The sequence below is a fragment of the Cydia strobilella genome, chromosome 4 (assembly GCF_947568885.1).
Source record: "Cydia strobilella chromosome 4, ilCydStro3.1, whole genome shotgun sequence".
Taxonomy (NCBI): Eukaryota; Metazoa; Arthropoda; class Insecta; order Lepidoptera; family Tortricidae; genus Cydia; species Cydia strobilella.
In genome coordinates this window covers 3,687,215-3,699,903 of record NC_086044.1, presented here as the reverse complement: position 1 = coordinate 3,699,903, position 12,689 = coordinate 3,687,215, and the positions used below count along the sequence as shown (strand labels likewise).

At 35.8% G+C, this 12,689-nt stretch overlaps 1 protein-coding gene and 1 long non-coding RNA gene across 4 annotated transcripts in view; one reads left to right on the top strand and one right to left on the bottom strand.

Annotated features, from left to right (window-relative positions):
• LOC134740482 (pseudouridylate synthase RPUSD2-like) overlaps window positions 1-12,689 on the top strand; it is a 548,963-nt gene that overhangs the window by 481,652 nt on the left and 54,622 nt on the right. The gene's annotated exons all lie outside the window — the stretch shown is intronic.
• LOC134740516 (uncharacterized) overlaps window positions 8,597-12,689 on the bottom strand; it is a 245,252-nt gene continuing 241,159 nt past the window's right edge. Inside the window, exons 2-3 of the long non-coding RNA XR_010127823.1 lie at window positions 9,897-10,019; window positions 8,597-8,634 (exon numbers count right to left, since the gene is read on the bottom strand). This is a non-coding gene — a long non-coding RNA (uncharacterized LOC134740516). The remainder of the gene's footprint in view (window positions 8,635-9,896; window positions 10,020-12,689) is intronic.

The window sequence follows — 12,689 nt, the reverse complement described above, 5'->3', positions numbered from 1 at the left end:
GACGGACCTGGGATTGTGATCCGTCACGAGTCACGTTCGCAGGTGACTTGTTTATATCCCGGTCTCCCCATCTGTCTGAATTAGGCAATATATCGAGGATTTGGAGACATCTGTTTTCCCTTTCGCAACTGGGTGAGTCTCAGTGTATGAGTATGTACCTATTTTCTTTGTTATGGTTCTGATTTTTTTTAAGTACTTGGTTAATTTTATGTATGTAGCTGGCTTTCACGATACAGGCGCAGAGCCTAGTGTGGAAGTCGTCGATAATCTGCATACTGTGTTACAATTCTTCTCGGTTAATAAACAATTTATTTTTTCTTCTATTAAGATCAAAACCAGTTCAAAACTAGTTATTCAATCTGAATCGGGCTCTGGTCCGCATTTGAAATAAATATTTAACAATCTAAAAATGTTTAGTCCTAAAACTCACATTTTAAAATTCTTCGCGCTTTTGTCGGTCTGCCAACCAATTGTTCTAGGCATTTTTATTTCTTATGGCTTAGACATTCATTCAGAGCATACCTACCTCGATATAGTTAAATAAAAGTATTTAAAATACCTGCGTATAAACATTTTCTTATAAATATCTGTTAATATTAATACGGGTAAGTGTGGGTAGCTTTCACATTGGGGCCCGTTTACACATTAATTACCTAGTGTTTGTTGAGCGTTGCGAGGGTTTCAAGGCACCGTATGCAAACTTTGCTACCGAGTGAAACATAATTTTGTTCAGTCAATTTTACCAGCTTACACGAGGAAACAACTCAAAATTGGAATCACGTTACTTTGCCCCTCTTGTGGATTACGGAGTTTTTGAAGAATAAAGAGAGACTACGAGCTGTTGGTGTGAAATATTATATATATATATATATATATCTTTATTGCGATCATGTTCATTACAGAGGATGGTACAAAACATTTTGAAGTAGGTACATGATACCCCGTTAGGGCACTGCAACAATCTTAATACTAGGTATTGAACTATTTACAAATAATACATTATTAAACTAGGAAATTGCTAAATAAATTATGATAATAAACAAAAACTTTGGTTAAATGTCATTCATATTGCATTATTACTCATTTATAATTGTATATTTAATTCATCATAAAAGCCCAACAATATAACATGTAACCCAAATGATTTTCATTTAAGTTACCTACCATACATACATCTAACACACGAAACTCATACACGAAGTCAGTCCACAGGTTTACACCATGACCGCCATCCCGGAACCGATTGATGGAAATGTATGGCGGTATTTGTCAGAGATTTCTATAGATGTATCGATTACACGTAGGTAGGTAGTACTAATGAAGTTTCTACATATATAAATACATGTAAGAGAAAGACGAGAGATAACAATTATATAACATGTCACCCAAATGACTTTCAGTTAAGTCACCTCTCTAATAACACATAATCCTCATAAGTCAGTCCACACCATGGCCGCTATGTAGAAATCAATAAATAGAAATGTATGGCGGTATTTGTCAGAGATCTCTATAGATGTATCGAATGAAGTTACTACATACATAAATACATGTAAGAGAAAGACGAGAGATAACAATTATATAACATGTCACCCAAATGACTTTCAGTTAAGTCACCTCTCTAATAACACACAATCCTCATAAGTCAGTCCACATCATGGCCGCTATGTAGAAATCAATAAATGGAAATGTATGGCGGTATTTGTCAGAGATCTCTATAGATGTATCGAATGAAGTTACTACGTATATCAATACATGTAAGAGAAAGACAAGAGGTAGAAATTATATAACATGTCACCCAAATGACTTTCAGTTAAGTCACCTCTCTAATAACACACAATCCTCATAAGTCAGTCCACACCATGGCCGCTAGCCAGAAATCAATAAATGGAAATGTATGGCGGTATTTGTCAGAGCTCTCTATAGATGGTCCGATTACAGCGGAACGATTGAAATAAATGCGGCCGATTTTTCTTGTGGAAAAGGCTTTTAAAGTGGGTTTAGGGAAGACGGATTGGTATAATATATTGTTTTAATGAAAGCGGGATAGTAAAAATTTTCTAAACGTAAAAGTTACTGACAAATACTGGAGAACAACGCACAACCTTAACCATTTGTTGCAGATCGGGCCGCGAATTGAGTTTAATAGGTTATGAAGGTAAAGTTTATTTACAACAAAATACACAATAGAACACACATACTACAATTAATTAGTTAATTACCAACAATTAACTAACTTAAATACCTAGCAACAGTTCGGTTTGGATCAGTTTGACAGATAAAAAAAACACTTAAGACACCACATTTGTTGTTTTATTGTGAATGATGTTAAAATTAGATAAGAAAGATGTCTTCACAACACAACATTATCATAATCTGCGCGTTGCTTCTATTTATCTACCCTTTTCCTAAAGAATTCCATCTATATGCGAGTAATAGATATATTATTATATAGATATGGGAAAAACCTTGTTACATAACTAGGAAACCCTTAAAACTACAGTATGGACGGACGAGCTTCACGATTTGCCCTAAATTGCTCATTGGAAGCTAGGATTGGCTGTTTTGAAACATAATGAGCGCTTATCACGAAAAATGTTTGGTACAAGAGACAAGAGTTTTATAGGTTTTTAAAGAAAATTATTGATAGCGAGATGAATAGTTTTGGCTACTCGGAACAGCGCCATCTATCTAGCAATTTGTTTTTTAAATATCACTTTTTTAACAATTAAATAGTTTAAGGCTGAACAATTACATAAGTTAAACTATTCAAAAGATATAAGCCAATAATTATATAAAAGAGGCTCTCCCAATTGACCTATATGTATTTGCAATCATTTCTACAGTATGATTAATACATATTATTATGCTCGTATTATGCCATATTTAAAAGCGACGTACATTTTGTTTGTATACCAATTTCCGGGCTAAAATTGACTTCATATTGCTTCATATAATTGGGAAGGCTTCATATGAAGTTAAGAGTGTGAAGACACGCGATTCGTGATGTCTTTATATTACGGATTTGTCGTAAGTAGATTACATGTTAAATGGTGAATGTCAACACCTCTTATAGTTATTTTGTAAGTATTATTATTAATCGTTTTTTTAGTTGCCTATGCATAGAACTAATACTGCTAAACTGCAGAACAGTATCTTGGCAGTTATCTATATGTAACTTATCACCGTATCGTAGCAAGGTAAGACGCCTCCCACAATTGTGTCGTTCATAAATAAAATGGTGTTTGTTGTGCGTTGTGCCGGTTGTGCGGCTTTCCGTTTGATGTCTGTTATATGTCCGAATTATATGGCTTATAAATCCATCGCTTTATTATTGTAGCGCTCAAAGATGGCTTCATGTATCGCAGATCGCTTTTTGTTACTAGATAGAACATTCTGCTAATATAATAAATGTGTCAGTTTGTATTTGGATGTTCATTCCTCTATACAGGACTAGAGGTGGCCCAAAAATACTTTGACAAATTTTTAGTGTTTTTATTGATATTTTTCTTAGGTACTTATATGTCTTTTGCAAAATACATTAAACATTAAAGCTACAATCAATTAATTTCAGAAGCGTCTGCGAACAATGCTATTAGCCTTGGAAACAAATTAAAAGTGGAAAAGTTCACTGTCTTGGGTGGGACTGGAGCCCACGACAATAACTAGCCTTATGAACCGATTTTGCATGTACAACCAGCCTTAAAGTTTATAGTCTATGATGGTTCATTATTTTTAGTATGTGGGTATTTTTGCACTTTGTAGTTTTTCCTCAGTCGCCCGTTGACCACGAACGCTGTAAAGGGTTCGAAACGTCGGGATGTATTATAAATTCAATATACGCGATATAATCCGTTTTCATAGTTTTTTCATGAGTAACTATCGCGGTAACCGAAGACAATATTAATTAGTACTCTTTTGATTTCATATGTCATATTATATTCATTACAAACCTCTGTGTCTTGCTACTTTTGACCCACAACGTGTTACTTTCGTCCTGCCAACGGGGTTATAAGTAACAAAAATCAATCCAAGAATTTCCGTTACCCGTCCTCTGCAATAATGTGCGAATTACTCAAATAAATCTCGTCAATTACTTTTACATATCAATTTATTAAATTCACACTAATATTGCCATTTCGTAAATCGGCGTCTCACACTTTTGACAGTTATAGGATACTTCATTCATTTCACAAACTTACTGATGTAGTAATTTAAATAAAACTTATCGCTCAATGTCAAAGAATTTGTTCGTCAGAATTTCAGTTCTAGATTTTGCCACATGCAACATAAGTTTGCAATGGCTTATTTATATGAACATTGAACATTTTATTTATGGTTCTTATGAACTCTTAAGCTATGTTTAGAGAATCGGGTTGATGGAATAGTTTCGTTGCAGAAATTATTACGTGGTTAATAATGATTTATGGGTGTTTAATTTATTTTAGTGTTCATAACGAGGTTTATTTTTAGGCGTATCAATTCATTATTGGTTGGCACGAATACCCATTGGCAAGAAAGGAATTTCGTTCGGGCTAATTCGTGCGCGTGAGGTGCCTGATAAGAGCGTTTTCACATTGTCAGATCGGATATCGGATGTCGGATGATCATTGGAGATAAACAAGAAAATGCCCAATGGCACCAATTCCTTTTGCATTGACACTTTCCTTTGAATAACAAAAAATAATTCAATGTATAAAAAAATATATAAAGGCACTTTTTGCTTTTTTGTAGTCGTATCCGACATCCGATATCGGATCGGACAATGTGAAAACGCTATAACACTACAATTTCTTGTTATGAAACATTTCTGTCCCGGAAATGTCACGATTGACAGATGTCAGATCATATCCAGAAGCGTTTCATAATAAGAAGTTAAAATCCGAATCGAGATCAGGTCGTATCAAAATAAGATGAAAACCAAATCATTTTTTTTAAACAGAATCAGCTTCAGGTACTCTTAATGTATGGATCATATTTTTTTATCATTTATTTGCAGGGTTTTACATAGAAGATAATATTATAAAAGTTACATGTCCCAGCCTTTTTAGCTGTTTTTTGGCAGCATGCAAATGGGTCCTTATATAGGTAATACATTAAATTTGTACTACATAAGAATAAGAATATTTAGAGCACGTGAATATTTAGGGCGACAAATTATAGACAAATTATGGCATTTATTATTATCGTCATACATTTATTCATCGAATACCTATGAGTCTTACGATTCCGCAGAAGTAACTGAAACATTTAATATTTTTATTGTTCTGTAGGTATTAAAATTAGCAAATGTGATACATTAGAATTTCCTGTGCTGTCTGTCCGTGTCTGTATGTCTGTCACTAGCGTTTTTTTGTTCTTTTAAACATCTGCCATCTCAAGGCCATCACAGACTTTTCTCATCAGATGTGTAGTTAAAAATTTTCATTCGAAATTCCTATTTGATCATTTTAGAAACTCGCGTCTGACTGGTATTCATTACAACAGTATAATTTGAATAATAACATCTGTTATAAAAAGTATATACAGATGTCAATCACAATGAAAAAATCAACGATGATTAATTAACTCTGGTCAACGTGGGACTCGAACCTACATCCTTGGATTGCCGGTCCAATGCGTTACCAATTCCGCCAGCTGATCATCCGTCAATCAACGCGAATTTAGTCATTGCAACAGTGTCGACGTACGTGGTACGTCCCACAATAAAAAAGGAAAAATATATTAACATTTAAATACATCTTTTATTGATAAATAGATCAATTTATCATGGGTAAATGTAATAAGTACCTTTACAGGCCGCATTTCTTAACAGCTTACGTAAGCAGGCGGCCTAGCCAAGGTGACAATCGCTATCGCTTCGCCATCGAATCGCTTTGTGTCTCTCTATCACTCTTCCATGTTCTCTGTCTTCCACGTTTCGTTCGCTACGGAGCGTTAGCGATTGGCATGTTGTCTACGGCGCCAGGTTTGGTAGTTAGATAGAATTTTTCATTCGTTTCGTTTTTTGAAAAATGTTCAAAACGGTGGACTTAAATGCCAGCAGGGTCTATGACACTTAAGACCAATATGAGTTCGCTGTGATAGTGATTCAATGAAGCGAGTATATTTAATTTTTAGGGTTCCGTACCCAAAGGGTAAAAACGGGACCCTATTACTAAGAATCCGCTGTCCGTCCGTCCGTCTGTCACCAGGCTGTATCTCATGAACCGTGATAGCTAGACAGTAGAAATTTTCACAGATGATGTATTTCTGTTGCCGCTATAACAACAAATACTAAAAAGAGAATAAAATAAATATTTAAGTGGGGCTCCCATACAACAAATTATTTTTTTGCCTTTTTTGCGTAATGGTACGGAACGCTTCGTGCGCGAGTCAGACTCGCATTTGGCCGATTTTACTTAAAAAGCTTATCGCGAAGTCTACAGCTCACAGAGCCACTAAATAGTATATAATGTTAACCACCCAAGGCAGTAATTTTTCCACTTTTAAATTTATTCTAAGCTTAGTATATATGTTCTATGGCGTTATTCATAAACACGTTACTGTCCTGAATTAGCTATGAATCGTTTGTCTTCATCTGTCATTTTGACTTGTGTATTCGTAAGAAAGGGATAAAACAAAGTTTTATGAATAAGGGGGTAAGTAGCTCAAGATCATAATAGGCTGGTCGTTTCGGTTTTGCGTTTTCTCGATGAGCGATTGTAATTCTTCCCGACGCTGTGAAAACAAAACTAAAAGCTACATGTGTCACCGTTTGACAGATAGACCTTCCGGTATTTTAGCTCTGCTTTTCTAGGACGATAGTTATTTTAAACGTACATCTGTTAGAAAGTCGCAGATATAAATATAATATAATCATAAGGTCATAAGTAATGGTTATTTTACGTCTATAGTGGCGAATGATGGCCTAGAGTTAGACCAAGAAAAGTCTGCAGCGATTTTGATAGCATACGCAGTGCAAGTGTTATTTTAAACGTCAAACTTCTATGAAATTATGACGTATAAATAACACTTGCACTGCGTGTGCTTTCAAAATCGCTGCAGACTTTTCTTGGTCTAATACGATAGTTCCTTCAAGAACATTATGGTTAGGTTAAAAATAATGGAAGAAAAATGTTTTTGCCGTATTTTATTACCTACTTAAATGTTACATCTATACATATAATAAAGCGGAAGAGGGTCGAAAGTCTGTACATGGAAAATATTTAAAAAAAAATTGGCGGGATAAATAAATGTGCCTAACTGCCAAAAAATATATTTTACGCGATAGCTACTATATCGAAAAAGTTGCAGCAATGATATTATAAGTATTATAGTACTTTTCCTTACAATACTGATAATAACCGTAAAACAGTAACGTTTTTTTTATGTATTCGCTATTTATTTTTGTGTTTTGTCGCCCAACGTAATTGACAAATTCTAAAATCGTGTGGGGCGCCGTTTCTGTTTTTTGACTTGTGTGAGTGAAAAACCTAGATTGTAAAGATAACGCTCATATTTCATAAAAGTAAGGAAATAAAGAATTTCATTTCATATTTAATTACTTTCTAAGTGTTCTAACAAAGAAGCCAAATTCGAAATTTATTACTTGATCTCTATTGAACTAGTTTGATTATCACTTTGCAGAACATCTTGCTCGTACTAATATATAACGATCGAGATGCCCCGTCAGTAATATCAAATTGAGATCAAAATAGATCAAGTTGTGAAGTTTGAATAAGGCCCTTATTCGGATTACACTTTTATTTACCGTATTTTTAAAGCATTTGTCGGTCAGGTTCGTTGGCCGCTGAAATGAATATTCAAGATCGTAGAACATTTTCTGTACTTATTAATTGTAGCGTAGCTTTATCGCGTGTATCTTTACTTGAAAAAAGTTGTATTGTGACCGATTTTGCATTGACAACCAGCCTTAAAGTTTATAGAATGGTTTAAATTATCAGTAATATGTCACAGTAAAAAAAATTGTTAACGTTTTGGGACATCCTGTATTTCTGCTTAAATAAAAGTTAGTCATGCAATTTGTGTTTTAAGGGTTCGGTACCCAAAGGGTAAAAAAGGGAACCTATTACTAAGACTCCACTGTCCGTCTGTCCGTCTGTCTGTCACCGTGGATAGCTAGACAGTTGAAATTTTCACAGATGATGTATTTCTGTTGCCGCTATAACAATAAATACTAAAAAGCACGGAACCCTCGGTGCGCGAGTCCGACTCGCACTTGGCCGGGTTTTTTTTTAATTTTCGCTGATAAATGCGACACCGTATCTCGTCGTATAATACCGACGTCCTAGACAGCAAAATGTACGTCAGTATTGTTATTTCTGGCACCGCCCTTGTGCTGTCCAGCTGATATGTTTGATGTATGTTTATATTTAAATAAGACGCTCGCTTTCTGATCTGCCCCACATAACAGTTTTTCGGGGGCAAAAACGTACCAGTGCTAGTGATTAATTAAACAACCGACCAAGTGCGAGGCGGACTCGCGCATGAAGAGTTCCGTACCATTACGCAAAAAACGGCAAAACACTCACGTTCAAACCCCGGCTCGTTCATACCAATGAGTTTTTCGGAACTTATGTACGAAATATCATTTGATATTTACCAGTTGCTTTTCGGTAAAGGAAAACATCGTGACTAATCCCAATAAGGCCTAGTTTTCCCTCTGGGTTAGAAGGTCAGATGGCAGTCGCTTTCGGAAAAACTAGTGCCTACGTAAATTCTTGCGATTATTTGTCAAGCGGACCCCAGGCTCCCATGAGCCGTGTCAAAATGCCGGGATAACGCGAGAAAGAAGACGTCATCACCGTAATATTTTACGAGAGATATTAAATAATTTCACGGTTTAGACTCACTTGTTTTAGTCACTCGCGCGACATGTTGTTGTTGTGAATACTCGAAAACTTTGCATCGCTTAAGTTTTTATTGTTCTTAAGGTACTCGTTTTCGTGTATTCATACTTTCTTGAAATTTGAATTTCGGTAAATTTATTCACAAACTTGGGAGTCATTTGAATATTCTAAATGCAAATATACTGTTAGTGCAGATGAATGCATTTCAGCGTTGGCAGGTTCTTTAATTGAATAGCTATAGTGTATCAGGTTGTTTTCGAAAGAGAGAACGATTTGAATGATTTTTGTATAATTAAAAGACACTTAAATATTATCCGTATTCGAACAGTCTTGAGACTTTCAACCTAAATTTTACGTTTTACTTAGGTATAATTGCTTGACTGATTCCATTCCACCCTGTATAAAAAAAATGCACAACATAACAAAGTATATTATTATTTTAATAACAAAACTTCCGTGAGACACAGACATATTAAATATATTAATAACGGGTCACTCACGTATTTTAAGTCCAAAACGCTCGACATGTTTTACTTCGTACCGAGGAAGTCATCAGGAGCTTGCGTTGACGGCGACGGACCGGCGCAGACACAAGCTCCTGATGATACTTCTCGGTACGGAGTGAAACATGTCGAGCGTTTTTCGACTTAAAATACGTGAGTGACCCATTATTAATATATTTAATGTATTATTATTGATAAACGTATTATATTATGGATTAACAAATAATTAAAAAAAAAAACAATCGACAAAATAATTATTATCGAATTTGCTTACAAAAATTCACAATTCGTTAGTACCATAACTCCAATATTCTAAACGGCGGCCGAAAATCACCCACAAAGGGCTAGTTTCAATCAAACACCATCCATTCTGTCCAGAGCTAATTAAGCTCCAAATTTAGCAGATTTAGTGGCCAGAGGACCCCTGGGATTAAGGACGCTTTAAGTGGTCCGAATGGCGATTAAAATTTAACGTCGCGCTAATGCATTCAGTACGGCTACCACTAGTTTGGCACTGACATAAATGCTAGCGTGAACGTCTTACTTTTTTTTATACTACGTCGGTGGCAAACAAGCATACGATCCACCTGATGTTAAGCAGTCTCCGTAGGCTATGTACGCCTGCAACTCCAGAGGAGTTACATGCGCGTTGCCGACCCTAACACCCCTCTCCCTCGAGCTCTGGCAACCTTACTCACCGGCAGGAACACAACAGTATTAGTAGGGTCTAGTGTTATTTGGCTGCGGTTTTCTGTAAGGTGGAGGTACTTTCTATGCATCTCGCTCGTACTGACATATTAGTGCGAGCGAGATGTATAGAAAGTAAATTACGTAGACGTTAGAGTATATGTCAGTTTTGTCACTGTCAGTGACTCATGGTACGGGTACAGGGGGCGTGGCGGTTAAAGGTGTATTTTGCCCCACTTCGGATAAAACCGTAAGTTTCCGAGTAACTGCAAAGAAAATTATATGAGGAAACGGGACTTATCCTACCAATCAATGACCTCCTGGACATATCAATCTGGGTTTAGTTTTCCTTCTGGGTGTGAAAGTAAGATGGCAGTCGCTTTCATAAAACCTCGTGTATGTGCCAATTATTGTGTTTAGGTTGCTGAGCGGACCCCAAGTATTTTCCAAATTGAGGCGTGGCAAAATATTAGTAGCCCTACCACGAGTTACCTTCAAACCTTCAAGAAAAGAGCGTATTCCCATCTTAACGGCCGGCAACGCACTTACAACCCCTCTGGTGTTGCGGGTGTCCATGGGCGGCGGTAATCGCTTACCATCAGGTGATCCGTCTGCTCGTTTGCCTCCTGTTTCATAAAAAAAAAGAGGACATGACGTTTATGTTAGCGACTGCGTAAACTAATATAATATAATAATACGATCAAGTTCACGCAGTCGCTAACGTAAATGTCAAATGCCAACTCGTGGTAGCCGTATAGGATGAAAGTGTATTTCTAACGTTACTCACATGGTTGTCACTTATCGGGCAGAAACTAAGTTCGAAGTGAGTTTTTTTTCTTAATACATCGAATAACCGGTTTGCCCTTCATCTATTTTGGTATATCAAAAAGGGTTTAACATTTCCCGCCTTGACATCAAACGTCAATAAGTGATAACCTGTCAAATTAATAATTATCAAGTAGATACGACATGTCTTGATAGTTGATCGTTGTTATGTCATGGTAACCTTTTTCAACTTAAGTATCAAGCAAATTTTATATTCGTATCATCCGTTGTGTTGGAAAAATCAGATTCTATTTTTTATTTTTCAACATCAGTTTGAAAATCGACATAAAACAAATATTACACACGGTGTCCTTATTCATTGGACTAAAATGGAACAATACGTTTTTTCTGTAATATATCATATATTATATTTACTGAAAAATATGATTTTAGCGTCAATAAGTGCTCAGTTGTTACCTATTATATAAATAAACGATGTCTAAAAATCTACTTGGCTGTAAATAATTTCCATACAAAACGACCCATTATGATTGATCTTCAGTATTCATAATTGTAAAACCATTTTTCAATGTTCTATCGATTCTAGAATTTTTTCCACGGACACCTGTAAGCGTAGCGGCGTAGCTCCGTAGCGGCTACGCACTCGTAGCTCGTAGCTTATCGATCGGGCCTCTCGGGTGTCTGCGGCCGGCTTCTATTTAGTTTAGGCTCCTATTAGGTATATGAAACTGATATTTTTTGCACGAATTTATTATGGATTTTACTAAGGAACAAATTGAATAATTGATTATACGCTTTTACAATGGCATAGGTATTATATACTTCACCGGTTGGTATTCGTAATTTTAAATTCTGATCATAATTTCATACAAATATTTAATATTAAATTATTTAATAAAACTTTCAATCTGCATAACAACCGTCAATGTTGTAAATGAGTCGCTTAACTTCAAACTCAGGTGAATCCATCTGTCAGATGCGAATTTGGTATTAAGAAAAGGTAATAGGGTAGGTATTTGCTGAGGGTCGAACGGATTTACTCGAATTTGAAGTTCAGCGACACAAATATACCTAAGTAGTACAAACATATCTGAGAGATGTTAAGGGGCCCACTGGTTATCAGTCCGCCGGACGATATCAGCCTGTCAGTTAGAACAAAAATTTGACAGTTCCGAACAACTGACAGGTCGATATCGTCCGGCGGACTGAATTTTCTGACGTTATACTTTAAAAACTAACTAACATATAACAACAACAACAACAACACACAACATATAACAACAGTCCCATATAGTGGGAAGATTTGCTGACTATGGATGAGGTCTTGGTGGCTCAGTTGGCAGAGCGCTGGAGTATCGATCCAGAGGCCGTGAGTTCAAGTCTCACCCGAGGCAGTAATTTTTCCACTTTTAAATTTATTATAAGCTTAATAGCATCGATCGCAGACGTTTCTGCTTGTTAAAAATTTAAAAAAATATAACAACAGTATTCAAAACCGTTTAAACTGTACTTCAAAAACACCTCTAATATTGCATACACCACAATATTGTTCGTTGTAAAAACTTCCAACAGGCATATAAAAGAAGTGAACATTAAACTGCCGTAACGGTAACAATAACAATTTGTTACAACGTAATAATTCATGAACTTGACCCGTAAATTCTTACATTGTCTCGATTTAAACGGGAAAATACGTACAGAAAGAGAAGTATTACAAAGACTGTAAATATTCCCTGGCTTAATACATTTAATAGACATTAATATATACTTATATACAATAATATACTTGTACGCGACTCACTGTTGCGGCAAACGTAATAAAAAAAAACCAAAAATGTATGCAAATATGCATTCAATTAATATC